The 13,524-nt window shown below is 36.8% G+C and overlaps 1 protein-coding gene across 1 annotated transcript in view; it reads right to left on the bottom strand.

Moving 5' to 3' along the window:
* The window catches only part of LOC141772310 (uncharacterized), a 74,784-nt gene that overhangs the window by 54,716 nt on the left and 6,544 nt on the right, over positions 1–13,524 (bottom strand). The gene's annotated exons all lie outside the window — the stretch shown is intronic.

Raw genomic sequence — 13,524 nt, 5'->3', positions numbered from 1 at the left:
GTTAATGATCACTTTCTGATCTTAGGAAATATATATGGGTATAATAACTATCACCAAAACAAAAATCGGATTACTGAAATGACACATGTTGTAAAAGATTTATGTCAAAGGTATTAAACTGAAGACTTTATTTTTGGAGGTGATTTTAATATGATGGATGAATGGCTGGATAGAAATATTTCAAGATATCAGGGACATCATTACAACCCTATTTTGTTTGATTTTTGTAGTGCGTTCAAATTGAGAGATGTATGGCGCACTCTAAACCCGGAAGCCCAAATATTCACTTGGTTTAAACCAGATGGTTCAGTCAAATCTAAATTAGATTTCTGGCTTGTGTCAGAAATGAGGACTAGTTTGGAGACAAACTCTACAAATTCCACTGCACCTCTAACAGATCACTGCTTGATTAAACTTATTTTTACACCCACAAATGCATGCCGAAGGAATAAAGGTTATTGGAAATTCAACTCAAGCCTTCTTAAATATGAACCATTCTGTCAGGAAATTATAACGACAATCAATGATATAACTAAAGAATCCAATTTTACAAATTATAGGGATAAATTAGAATACTTAAAATACAAGGTACGTCAAATTTCCATATCAAATAGCAAAATATTAAGCAGAGTTAGTAAACAAGGGGAAATGGAAATTGTGAAGGAAGTAAACAATATTTGCAATAAGCCTTTATTATACGAAGATGACAAACAACAACTAATCCTTCTGCACTCTTCTTTAGACAACATTTACATTAATAAGGCCAGAGGAGCATATATCAGGTTGCGAGCTAAGTGGATAGATGAGGGGGAAAGGAGTTCAGTATATTTCTGTAGACTGGAGAAAAAGAGACAAGAACAAAATACCATAAAGACTCTGTTAATTGGTAACCAGGAATGTACTGATTAAGATCTCTGAGGAAATCTTCCAGTTCTACAGCAGATTGTAGTCTTCCTGTTATTCATGTACAGCTGCAGTTGCTTTCTTTGAGCTTATTAAAGAATGGATCCCTCGAGTGGACGAGTGTTTCAGAAGTGTATGTGATGCAGAAATCAGAATGGACAAAGTAGAAAAAGCCTTGAAATGTTTATCCTGAGACAAATCTCCAGGTTCAGACGGTCTAACTAGTAACTTCTATAGGCACTTCTGGGAACATCTGAAAGACCTTATTTTCAATATGTTAAAAGAAATTTGTGAAACCCTCATTCTACCGACTACGATGAAGCAAGGAATCATCACTCTCATTCCCAAACCTGGTAAGGACTAAAAATTAATTGACAATCTTAGACCTATAACCCTACTTAATAATGACTATAACATTTTAACTCATATCTACGCAAATAGATTAACACTGGTATCACACAAATGATCTCAGACACACAATCGGGTTTCATAAAAGGACGATCAATTCATAACAATATACGACTTGTACTTGACTTCAATTACTTAATTGAAGATGAAGGCTTTATTTTATTTCTAGATTTCTTCAAAGCGTTTGATACCATTGAGCACAAATTCATGTTTCGTACTTTAGAACTATTTGGATTTGGGGAAAAATTCTTAAATATAGTTAAATTACTTCATAAGGATACTAATAGTTCAGTTTTATTACCTCATGGTGCTTCTCCAAGATTTTCAATTGATAAAGGTATTAAACAAGGCTGTCACATTTCCCCTTTGCTCTTTATCGCTGCAGCAGAAATGCTTTACATTCTTGTAAAAAATTAAGATTTTGAAAAAAATTGACAGTGTTAGACAAACAACTAACAATCAGCCAACTGGCTGATTACACATAAAAAATAGTAACCAAGTTCCAAAAATCCTCAAAACAATAGATTTCTTTTCTAAGGCATCTGGTTTAAAGTTAAACTTAAATTATGTCAGTTATTACCTATTCACAATTCCACTCTCACAACAGTTCATAACATCCCTATTAAATCAGTGGTTAAATAATAAGGCATACACATTACTAAGGATAAGGACTCACTAGATAATCTTAACATTTGGAATAATCTGGATAAATGTAAATCTCATCTAAATTGGTCTCAAAGAGACATCTCTATCATAGGCAGGATTTTTCTTTCAAAAAATGGAGTGCATTTCCAGATTCATCTACCCAGCTTACTCCTTATCACTTCCAAAAAATGCAATAAAAGCCATAAACCAAGCTTATTTCAATTATATCTTGAAAAGGAAAACACACAATATTAAGAAAGGCACTATGGTTAAAGAATATGAGGAAGGTTAAGTTGGTAAATCGGAAAGGGTTACCAATGCTCCTTTGGAGTCAGAAAGGGTTGACAGTTCTTGTTGATTTAAACGGGGAGAGAATTCTCCCAGAGTAATACAATTGTATTATCTTCCCTGGATAATGTCAAAATCGACACTTGATGGTCGATAGCAGAGTTTACGGCCCCCTAGCACAACAAATTGTTCCTTTTTTCAAACTGAAATATCTGTCAGTGACCAAATCTTCCTGGACACAAGAATGTGTTTTTCTCTTCCCAGTAGATGCAAGACGAGATAAGATGCTTCCCAGAGTGGCACGCACCAATCTCGCTACAGATGTTATACTGTATATTAGGTCAAATTAGAGATTCAGAACAAGCACTAACCTGCGATCACAAGTGCTAATGATAATAGCGTGGCCATAATAAAAGGTATATAAAAGAAACGCTCTCTTGAAGCACCTCCACAGACAACATCACTGCTGCTGCTTCCTTCGACCTTTACTTGGGTTTCTGAGCAACTGTCGGAAAAGAGAAAGGAAAAACAACTTTAATACTTTGTGTGTTTCAAATGAAAACTCATTTGAAGTGTCATCATAATGTTAAAAGTACGAAGTGGGTAATGTCACACTAATTAAAAATAAATCAATATTTAAAGTGACACTTTCAAAAAAAGTCTATTGAAAGATCAGATGAAATAAGACTGAGGGATTGTCAATGTTTGAATCTCCTGTGGATGGAAATGATCAACAATCAACATTTTGTGCTACAGGGCAGGAAAAACCTACTTTTTTGAGTAATTACTGTACAAACAATGTCTTACCTAGTCCAAACCGTGCAATACAGGCCATCCTGTGAAAAATGGCCTGGCTGACAAAGTTCACACACTGTATCAGTTCTGCTGGTTCCTTAGAGAAACAGACAAAAGTGAGATTAATAACACGGGAACCCAACATCTGGTGAAGATCCATCATTTATCAGACTCAACTCAGTGTCTTCATTGAGTAGTTTAACATGCACACTAGTATCCCAGTTATGATATGAGTGTACCAAACATGTCAGTGCAGGAAATCAGTCCTGAGATATGAATACTTTTAGTCCTAGGTCAACTTTCAGGAGGGTTACTGAGACGCCTGATAAACACAGGCCCAGGTCATCATATCCTGGTTTCAGAAACCTGAATATGTTATAGAGCAGGCACTATAGAGGAGACACGTTCAAGTTATAGAGTAAAAAATATGATGATACTTGATGTGATGATGTAATGATGTCTGCGTGCTGAAGTAAAAGTCAAAATCTGACACCAGTCTGACACAGGTACACATACAAACTGTATTGTCACTCTTGTCTTCCATTTTTGATGATCAGATGGAAAGGCTAAATACAGCAGTGTGGTAAATGCAGCAGTCCAGGCCAACCAAACTGGCTGACAGAAATGAATAAATCTGCTGGACTTGTAGGAGTCAAAGACGTGTCTGAAGTTCTGAACTGTCGCCGAGGCTCAGAAACTTGGATACTGTTATTAGTACCATGTATACATGGAGCTGAATAACCAGGCTACACTATGTGTCAAACCAGGATAGTAGTGTGCATGTAAACATACTCACTGTCAGACTAGTCTGGCTTGAATTTTTCTTACCAGGTACTTTAATCCTGTGACCAGGTGGACATGGAGTATGTTTTTTCGCTAAACTACATCCTCCATCATCCATCAAATCTTTGCAGAAATAGCCACTTAAAACTTCACAAATTGTGTCAGTTGTGGTTGTGCACTCCTGTTGGACAAAGAGACCATGACCTAAAAGCAAACAGAAAAAATAGTTATTATATTGTTGTTAAAGGGACTATTTGTAACTTTGTACGCGCATAAATGTAGCGGGTCGTCACACATGCGCGCTCACATATGCGCGTTTGCGTGTGGCCGCTGCCTCTCCAACTCTGCCTGCCTGCGCGTTCTCAGCTCGCTCCACCTCTAGACGTGAACGCGAGCTCACTCCTCACTGCAGAAGAGTTAGTTTAGCTCTGAGAATATCTAGTGAATGCACAGTGGACGTTTGTGCAGAAAAAAATGCTGCAGCTCCTCCTTTGTATCAAACTGCATCCATTAGCAGGGCTGCAATATATTTTTATTTATTGCAATTTGTTTTATACATTAAAATTTTGCCCAGTATCTTAATTCGATCAAACCTTTTCCACATTACCTCATTTGTCAAAATCAAACTGAATTTGGAGGTTGAAAGACAGAAATGTTAATCAGTTCATTGTGGATATACCTTGATCACAGGAGGTGCAGGGGATACAGTTACTCAGGCCATTGGGTTGGTTCATATAAGTCCCATTCACACAGGGGCTGCACCGTGTGCCTGACTGCTGTGTGCAGTCTCTTTGAACAACTGAACCTGTTCAAGACAAAAACGCACGTCAGTGTCGCATTATCACCAAGACATGATGGGAGGTAACAATTACAAAAGCAGAAGATAAGAAACTGTATCTGATAGAGTCACTAACAATCGTGTTTCAGGTCTTTATTGGGCCAGTGTATGAAAATGCACTGCTACGCTCATACCGCATACCGACACTCGCTAACGTTAATCACACAACCCATGCAATGAATTATTCCTTAAAGGAGTTTGCTATGTGTATAATACATTTTTGTTTAAAAAACATTTTAAAAATAAATAATAGGCCCGGCGGGGAGTCAACCTAGGTTCGGCGGACCGCCGGGCTTCATTGGCGAAAACCCTGTCACTGTCAGCCCTTTGCCATTGTATGCACTGTTTAGCGTTGTTAGCACTGTTAGCTGCAAGCTGCGTCTTGCTGTCGCCATGTTGAGAGCCGTTGAGAGACATTAGAAATGCTACCAATAGAGAGGAGAAGTCACGCCCCTTCCAGTGGACCACCATGGGACCTTATTTAGGAACAAATATGTACGGTAGTCAACGGAGAGACAAATAAATGTTTTATCCCGTTTGAATTGCGCCATGAATCACACAGATGATGTTTGTCAATTTAAAACATAATTTCGCAAGTCAATAAAATCACACTTTGTTGTAAAACTGTTGAAGTATCAGACTGTGAAAATATGTAATCAGAAAAACAACACACCCCAAAGTGTCGTAGTGACGTCTCTCTGGCTGAGGCTACGATACCTGTGTGTTTCGTACTACAATGAACTCACACCAGCAACGGGTCTGATCCTTCTTTTTCTTCCCGGCTGATAAAAAGAGCAGGAGTCTCTGGATAAAACACATCAGGTAGACTAACGTTTCATTTGTGCATGGAACATAGCTAAGTTAGCTAGGTAGCTAGTGTTGATGACGTATATTGTGCGAGACGAGAGATGTAGTTCACTGAACGGTTTCACACAAAACTAAACGATACTACGACAAACTGAGACTTTCTTGACTTGCAAAATTATCTTTTAAATTGACAGATATCATATGTGTGATTCATGGTGCAATTCAAAAAGGAAAAAATAAATACTTGTCTCTCACTGTTGACCACTGTACATATTTTATCCAAAATAAGGTCCCATAGGGTCCACTGGAATGGGACTACGCCTCTCTAGCCCAGATTTAGCATAAATGTGTGTTCAGCCTGGTTCCATGGTTTGTGTTTTAACGTCTTTGCTTCACATTAGTGTGAATTCCTGTCGAGCATGAGATAGGTATAAGGATACTGTTGGTTAATATGGGTAACGTTACTTCCATTGAGGTTTTTTATATTGAGAACATGACAAGTACAAACTGTAAAATAGGTGTTGGTTTTCTGGATACCAAACTTGTGACCTAAGTGATGTTGATTGAATGAACCCTTAGATGATGGTTCTATTAATGTAATTTAAAATCTCCACAGGTTGTCCGGTAAGAACATGTAGATGATGGTGATGTATCAATTAGTCCAGGTCACACACACTCTATTTGAGATACCACTCATTTATTGAAGATGGTTTGTAAATCCTTGTGTGAATAGTGGTTACTAAAATACAGAAAATAAAATAGAAAACATGTGCAGGCATTAGTAACATGTAGTAATAATAAACAAACAGTATTGTATGAAATACACATGAAAGCATATTTCAATGCAAGATAAACAGTTTAAACAGGAATAAAAGGAGGAGAACACAGCCGTCATAACTATAAGGGGACGTCAACAAATAGCAGACTCATGCTCTCATGCAGTACAATGAGCATAGTGCACACAGAGGGTGATATGAGGAATTGTGCGACGGTCCCTTCATGGCGGCCGCGTATGCCCGTTCGCTGCGCTGCTCTAACTTAAATGATTGCTGATGTGGCATAATCAGTCATATGTAGGTTATAAAAAAAAAGAACCATTTATTGGGTGTAATGCAAGTGAAGAGAGTTTGTCATGTTTCATATGTGTTTATGAATGAATGAATGAAAGACTTTATTTCGAACATAAAATAAATAAAAACAGATACAAAATAATAACAAACAAAACAAGAGTTATAGTGTCCGAAAAGGAGTAGGTAGAAGAAAAACTTATATTACCCTACCCCTTTCTCACTTCTCCTCTATTAACTCATATATCATAGAATGATAATATAATATAATATAAAAACTATCTCAGATTTATTTACATCCCAAGTTGAATATATGAACAGCATCCCAAGTTTATTTACAACCCACAAATACATCCGGAGTTAAAAAGTATATAACCAACCTTTAACACAACTCTTCTTCAACCATATACCTCCCAAAAATATCTTTCTTGTATAGCTTTTTAAATTGATTTATATTTGTGCTCCCCTTCAACCCATCACCTAACCCATTCCACAAATCCACCCCACAGACTGAAATACACATACTCTTCTTTTTTGTACGAACACAATGCTTTTTAAAATTCAATTTTCCTCTTAAATTATAACCCCCCTCCCTGTCACAAAACATTTTTTGAATATTGCCCGGAAGTGAATTATTTCTTGCTTTAAACATAATTATTGCGGTTTTAAATTTGACCAAATCCATAAATTTCAATGCATGTGACTTCAAAAACAGTGTGTTCGTGTGTTCCCTATATCCCACATTATTTACTATCCTGATTGCTCTCTTCTGTAGTATGCATAATGGTTGTAAGTTGCTTTTATAAGTGTTACCCCAAACTTCTACACAGTAATTCAGATATGGTGATACAAGTGAAGAATACAGAATGTGCAGTGATTTATGATCCAGTGTGTGTCTTGTTTTCCCTAAGAAGAAATTTTTTGTTTATAAGAAGAACGAGTTCAATGTGGTTATAATTTAGGGTACAGTGTTATTTATTGCCAGTGTTATTATTAGGGTGTTGTGCCAGTAGATCGCCAGTAGGTGGCAGTGTCGCTACAGAAGCCGTGTATGTGACGGGAGCGTCACAGGGAAGTCTCGCGTGAATAAGTGAGATAATGACAATCTCTGTGTACAAGTTAGAAGCAGAATACACTGTGTAGCGATGTCAACCTAAAGCATTATTTTACATTTTGCAGAACATCTTAAATAAATGTGTAGCACCAGACTGAGCCTGTGGGACATCATTCTGTGCACCGCTACACTGAAACAGAAATACACAATTTATTAACATAAACAACATCGTCGGGGATCATATACACTACCATAACTATATGCATAAATCAACGATGTGTAAATTGGCGTGATATGTCCGTCAAACTATTATAGAAACAAGAGCACGAGCATTATAGCATAATACATGTGACTTTGTAATTATTATAGCGATGCAGATACTGAACAATAGGCAACTATAATAAATACTCACATTCTCATGGACGCACAGGAAAGACCATATCAATAAACAAAGAGAAAAAGAGTCCAACAAGTTGCAACACTGATGCTGAGCAGAGTTGGAGGACAGATGAACACTCTGATCATGTGAAGTCCATGCGCCGAGCCACAGACTATATAACTGTGTAATATGGGCTGGTGAGGGGATGCTTGTGGGTTAAACTGCTGCAGAATAAGTGACCTTCTGAACACAAACTAACAAAGCATATGGGACAAAGGAGGACGGTCTGCAGGACAGATAATAATGCACTATACTCACTTATAACAGTCTCTTCTGCACTATATTCACTTTTTAATAGTCTTGTATCACAGCTGTTACCCTGCACTATATTCAGTTTTAACAGTTTCCTTCATCTCCTTTTATTTTTATATCTGATATATTTTTTTGTACTTTGTACTTTGCACTACTAACTTTTTTACTGCCTTTTTACTAACATGTTTTGCACTATGGAACTGTGATGCTGGAAACTTGATTCCCCTCGGGATCAATAAAGTTACTATCTATCTATCTATCTATCTATCTATCTATCTATCTATCTACATGTCTTATTCATCAAAATGTTCTGCCTCAGGTTGGTACAAAAACGAAAATGAAAATAAAATGCATCCATAAAAACAGGGCTATCTCACATTAAGATCTAGTAATGAAAACAAGCTTTCTTGTCTTTCACAAGTCTCAGAGACTTGTGACTTCCACTGGTTCAAACTAGTTGAAACAAATCCCAAGTTCCTGTTTTCAACACAAACAACAAACTCTTTGTTCCCTTAATACATCCATGGTGACAACCCGTGACAACTCCATCTTCCTGATCTGTAGACACTAGCACTGCAGATCACTCCTGAAAGACGAGGCTAGAGTTATAATTTACCTTCGTGGCACATCGGACAGCATTTCCCGTCCCTTGTTTCATATTCCTTAGGTAGGCAGCACATCGCTTGTGCCATGAGTGCAGCAATATACCCTGTTAAAGAAACAGTAACGTTAGTTTCAGTGTTTTAATTTAGCACCTACATACGAGCTGTTACGGTAGAGGCTGATTATACCCTATAAGAGAGACGGTATGGGGCGACATATACAAATTATTTACGAGCCTGATTGTCAGAGACTATATATAGTCTCTGACAATCAGGCTCGTAAATAATTTGTGCTTTACAGTGTTGCATTGTTTGTTTGTTGTATGGCACATGATTCATTTCCGAAAGGACTGATAATAAACATATATCAATCTAACGTTTATATCCGAGTCTGCACAACACGTCGTGTCACGTCGGCTTAATAACTAAGTTTAGCATTACAGTACTTCGTTGTACGATAGGATACTTACCGAAGACAGCCAAAGTCGAAAGCATGATAACACGAGCTATCACACAGTTCCATCGAGTATTCGATCCAATAGTACTGTTTTGGATTTAAAAAATCCCACAAACAACAAAATTGATTTAGCTAGAAAGCCCCGAAGTTTACTTGTAAAGTTAACATTCAAACAAGATTAAGAGCGTATTCACATTAGGTAAGATTGATCCGTAGTTTGCCCGAGTTCATTAACCCACCCCTTCCCCTCCAGTCAGCTTTCATATTAGTAAAGTTGTTCACTGCGTCATCATCCACGTGTGTTTGTTTATGTTGAGATCAGCTGCTCTAGTGGTGGAGCGTCTTAAAACACTGCATTCAAACTTGACAGAAACAAAATAAAACTCACCAATACTGTCGTCATTAGTCTTTCCAACAATCACCAACTATGGTTTGGTCGTAATAAACTCTTTATTTCAGTTTGATGTGAAAATATGCCGCTCTGCACGTCTCCCTCCGCTGTCTTTCTCTCTCTCTCTCTCTCTGCCCGCTGAGCAGCTGAGTATCTCTCGTTCTTCGGAGGTAGACCATTAAATCAACTAAGTATTATAATAAACATCGCCCGACCCCAATGCCTATTGTTTTTATTTTAAGGAACCTCTCGTCTGCCTTCCTCAGAGGACGAGATCGGCGCAGATACGCGCAGATACAGACAAAATACAAGGCCTGAAAGAAAAAAGATGACGAACAGATCCGAGACGTAATCATCAGTATCTTGTCCAGAATCACACCGCAGTGGGCTTCATCCATGGAAACAGTGGTCGATACCGTTCACCGCCTCGGAAGACGAGAAGAAGGGAGACACCGGCAGGTCATCATCCAGTTCGCCATGAGATATCACCGTGATGTCATCTGGAAGCTGTCCAAAAACTCCAACATCTGCCATGATATCGGAATCCACCTCAAACAGGACTTCTGCAAAGCCGACAGAGAGGCCAAAGATGGAGCAAGAAAGAGCGGCAGGGAAGAATGTCTACTACAAAGGCCATGTGGGCTATATCAATGGTAACAGGGTTACTCCAGACTAGATCAGATAAAGGTAACAACATGTCACTTATTTCATGCTCTCAGATCTTTGAGAGTCTCACCCCAGGAGGTGTATATTAATATTTACAACTCGGGTGTCTGAAACTTGTACACTTTACAGGTGAAGTGTATATTCTACATTGTAGTTAAAAAAGGAAAGAAAGAAAAAAAAGAAAAAAGAAAAAACTTGTTCCACTTTAAAATGTTCTCAGTGATCAATGGGAGGGGGAGATTCTTTTAAGTTAAGTTTACACTAGACTTCTTAATGACCTTCCTCCGTACATATGAAGATGTGCACTTCAAAGAAAATGTTTAATGTTTGACATTGGTTGATTATAGATGTTTACTGTATAAATTTACTGTATAAATTCCTCTTAGATAGGGGCTTGTTCATAACGCTCATTTAAAAACTAACAAACCTACCTCCTTAAACTTATTGTTACTTCTTTATTTTTTTATTCTGTTCTTTGTATGTTTTCCTTTCATTCTATTTTCTCTTTTGTATCACTTAATGCTAGGGGTTTACAAGATTCTATAAAAAGGAAATCAACTTTCTTGTTCTATAAAAAATTAAAAAGCACAATGTTATAGGTCAACAGGTGTCGCCATACTCTTAAATAACTTTTATTGGAAGGTGGTAACCATTAAGAAGGATTCTTCTGGTTACTGGGTATTTGAAGTTAATGATCACTTTCTGATCTTAGGAAATATATATGGGTATAATAACTATCACCAAAACAAAAATCTGATTACTGAAATGACAAATGTTGTTAAAGATCTATGTTAAAAGTATCAAACTGAAGACTTTATTTTTGGAGGTGATTTTAATATGGTGATGGATGAATGGCTTGATGGAAATCCTTCAAGATATCAGGGACATCATTACAACCCTATTTTGTTTGATTTTTGTATGTATGGCACACTCTAAACCCGGAAGCCCACCACTTTTCACTTGGTTTAAACCAGATGGTTCAGTCAAATCTAGATTATTTTTCTGGCTTGTGTCAGAAGTGAGGCCTAGCTTGGAGACAAACTCCACAATTTCCACAGCACCTCTAACAGATCACTGCTTGATTAAACTTATTTTTACACCCACAAATGCATGCCGAAGGAATAAAGGTTATTGGAAATTCAACTCAAGCCTTCTTAAATATGAACCATTCTGTCAGGAAATTATAACGACAATCAATGATATAACTAAAGAATCCAATTTTACAAATTATAGGGATAAATGGGAATACTTAAAATACAAGGTAAGTCAAATTTCCATATCAAATAGCAAAATATTAAGCAGAGCTAGTAAACAAGGGGAAATGGAAACAGTGAAGGAAGTAAACAATATTTGCAATAAGCCTTTATTATACAAAGATGACAAACAACTAATCCTTCTGCACTCTTCGTTAGACAACATTTACATTAATAAGGCCAGAGGAGCAAATATCAGGTCGCGAGCTAAGTGGATAGATGAGGGGGAAAGGAGTTCAGTATATTTCTGTAGCCTGGAGAAAAAGAGACAAGAACAAAATACCATAAAGACTCTGTTAATTGATAACCAGGAATTGATCTCTGAGGAAATCTTCCAGTTCTACAGCAGATTGTAGTCTTCCTCTTATTCATGTACAGCTGCAGTTGCTTTCTTTGAGCTTATTAAAGAATGGATCCCTCGAGTGGACGAGTGTTTCAGAAGTGTATGTGATGCAGAAATCAGAATGGACGAAGTAGAAAAAGCCTTGAAATGTTTATCCTGAGACAAATCTCCAGGTTCAGACGGTCTAACTAGTAACTTCTATAGGCACTTCTGGGAACATCTGAAAGACCTTATTTTCAATATGTTAAAAGAAATTTGTGAAACCCTCATTCTACCGACTACGATGAAGCAAAGAATCATCACCCTCATTCCCAAACCTGGTAAGGACTAAAAATTAATTGACAATCTTAGACATATAACCCTACTTAATAATGACTATAACATTTTAACTCATATCTACGCAAATAGATTAACACTGGTATCACACAAATGATCTCAGACACACAATCGGGTTTCATAAAAGGACGATCAAGTCATAACAATATACGACTTGTACTTGACTTCAATTACTTAATTGAAGATGAAGGCTTTATTTTATTTCTAGATTTCTTCAAAGCGTTTGATACCATTGAGCACAAATTCATGTTTCATACTTTAGAACTATTTGGATTTGGTGAAAAATTCTTAAATATAGTTAAATTACTTCATAAGGATACTAATAGTTCAGTTTTATTACCTCATGGTGCTTCTCCAAGATTTTCAATTGATAAAGGTATTAAACAAGACTGTCCCATTTCCCCTTTGCTCTTTATCGCTGCAGCAGAAATGCTTTCCATGCTTGTAAAAAATTCAGATTTGGAAAAATTGACAGTGTTAGACAAACAACTAACAATCAGCCAACTGGCTGATGACACAACCATATTTATAAAAAATAGTAACCAAGTTCCAAAAATCCTCAAAACAATAGATTTATTTTCTAAGACATCTGGTTTAAAGTTAAACTTAAATTATGTCAGTTATTACCTATTCACAATTCCACTCTCACAACAGTTCATAACATCTCTATTAAATCAGTGGTTAAATACTTAGGCATACACATTACTAAGGATAAGGACTCACTAGATAATCTTAACATTTGGAATAATCTATAAATCTCATCTAAATTGGTCTCAAAGAGACATCTCCATCATAGGCCCAATTTTTCTTTCAAAAATGGAGTGCATTTCCCGATTCATCTACCCAGCTTAGTCCTTATCACTTCCCAAAAATGCAATAAAAGCCATAAACCAAGCTAATTTCAATTAAATCTGGAAAAAGAAAACAGACTATATTAAGAAAGGCACTATGGTTAAAGAATATGAGGAAGGTGGACTTAAGGCTGTTGATATTGAATGCATTAATGGAACTATGAAGACAAACTGGTTAAGATCATTTCTAAAACATGAAAAAAGTTTTTGGTTTCATAGATCTTACACGCGTAAAATCAAAGTTCCCTCCTCACTAATTTTAGAATTCCTTACCTTGCACAAAACAGACACATATCAAAAAGCTATCTAACCACTAATATTCTGATCAAACATTAGTATCAAAATT

The sequence above is a fragment of the Sebastes fasciatus genome, chromosome 8, assembly GCF_043250625.1.
Source record: "Sebastes fasciatus isolate fSebFas1 chromosome 8, fSebFas1.pri, whole genome shotgun sequence".
Taxonomy (NCBI): Eukaryota; Metazoa; Chordata; class Actinopteri; order Perciformes; family Sebastidae; genus Sebastes; species Sebastes fasciatus.
The sequence above is the reverse complement of the archived record's forward strand: the minus strand, read 5'-3'. Positions and strand labels throughout refer to the sequence as shown.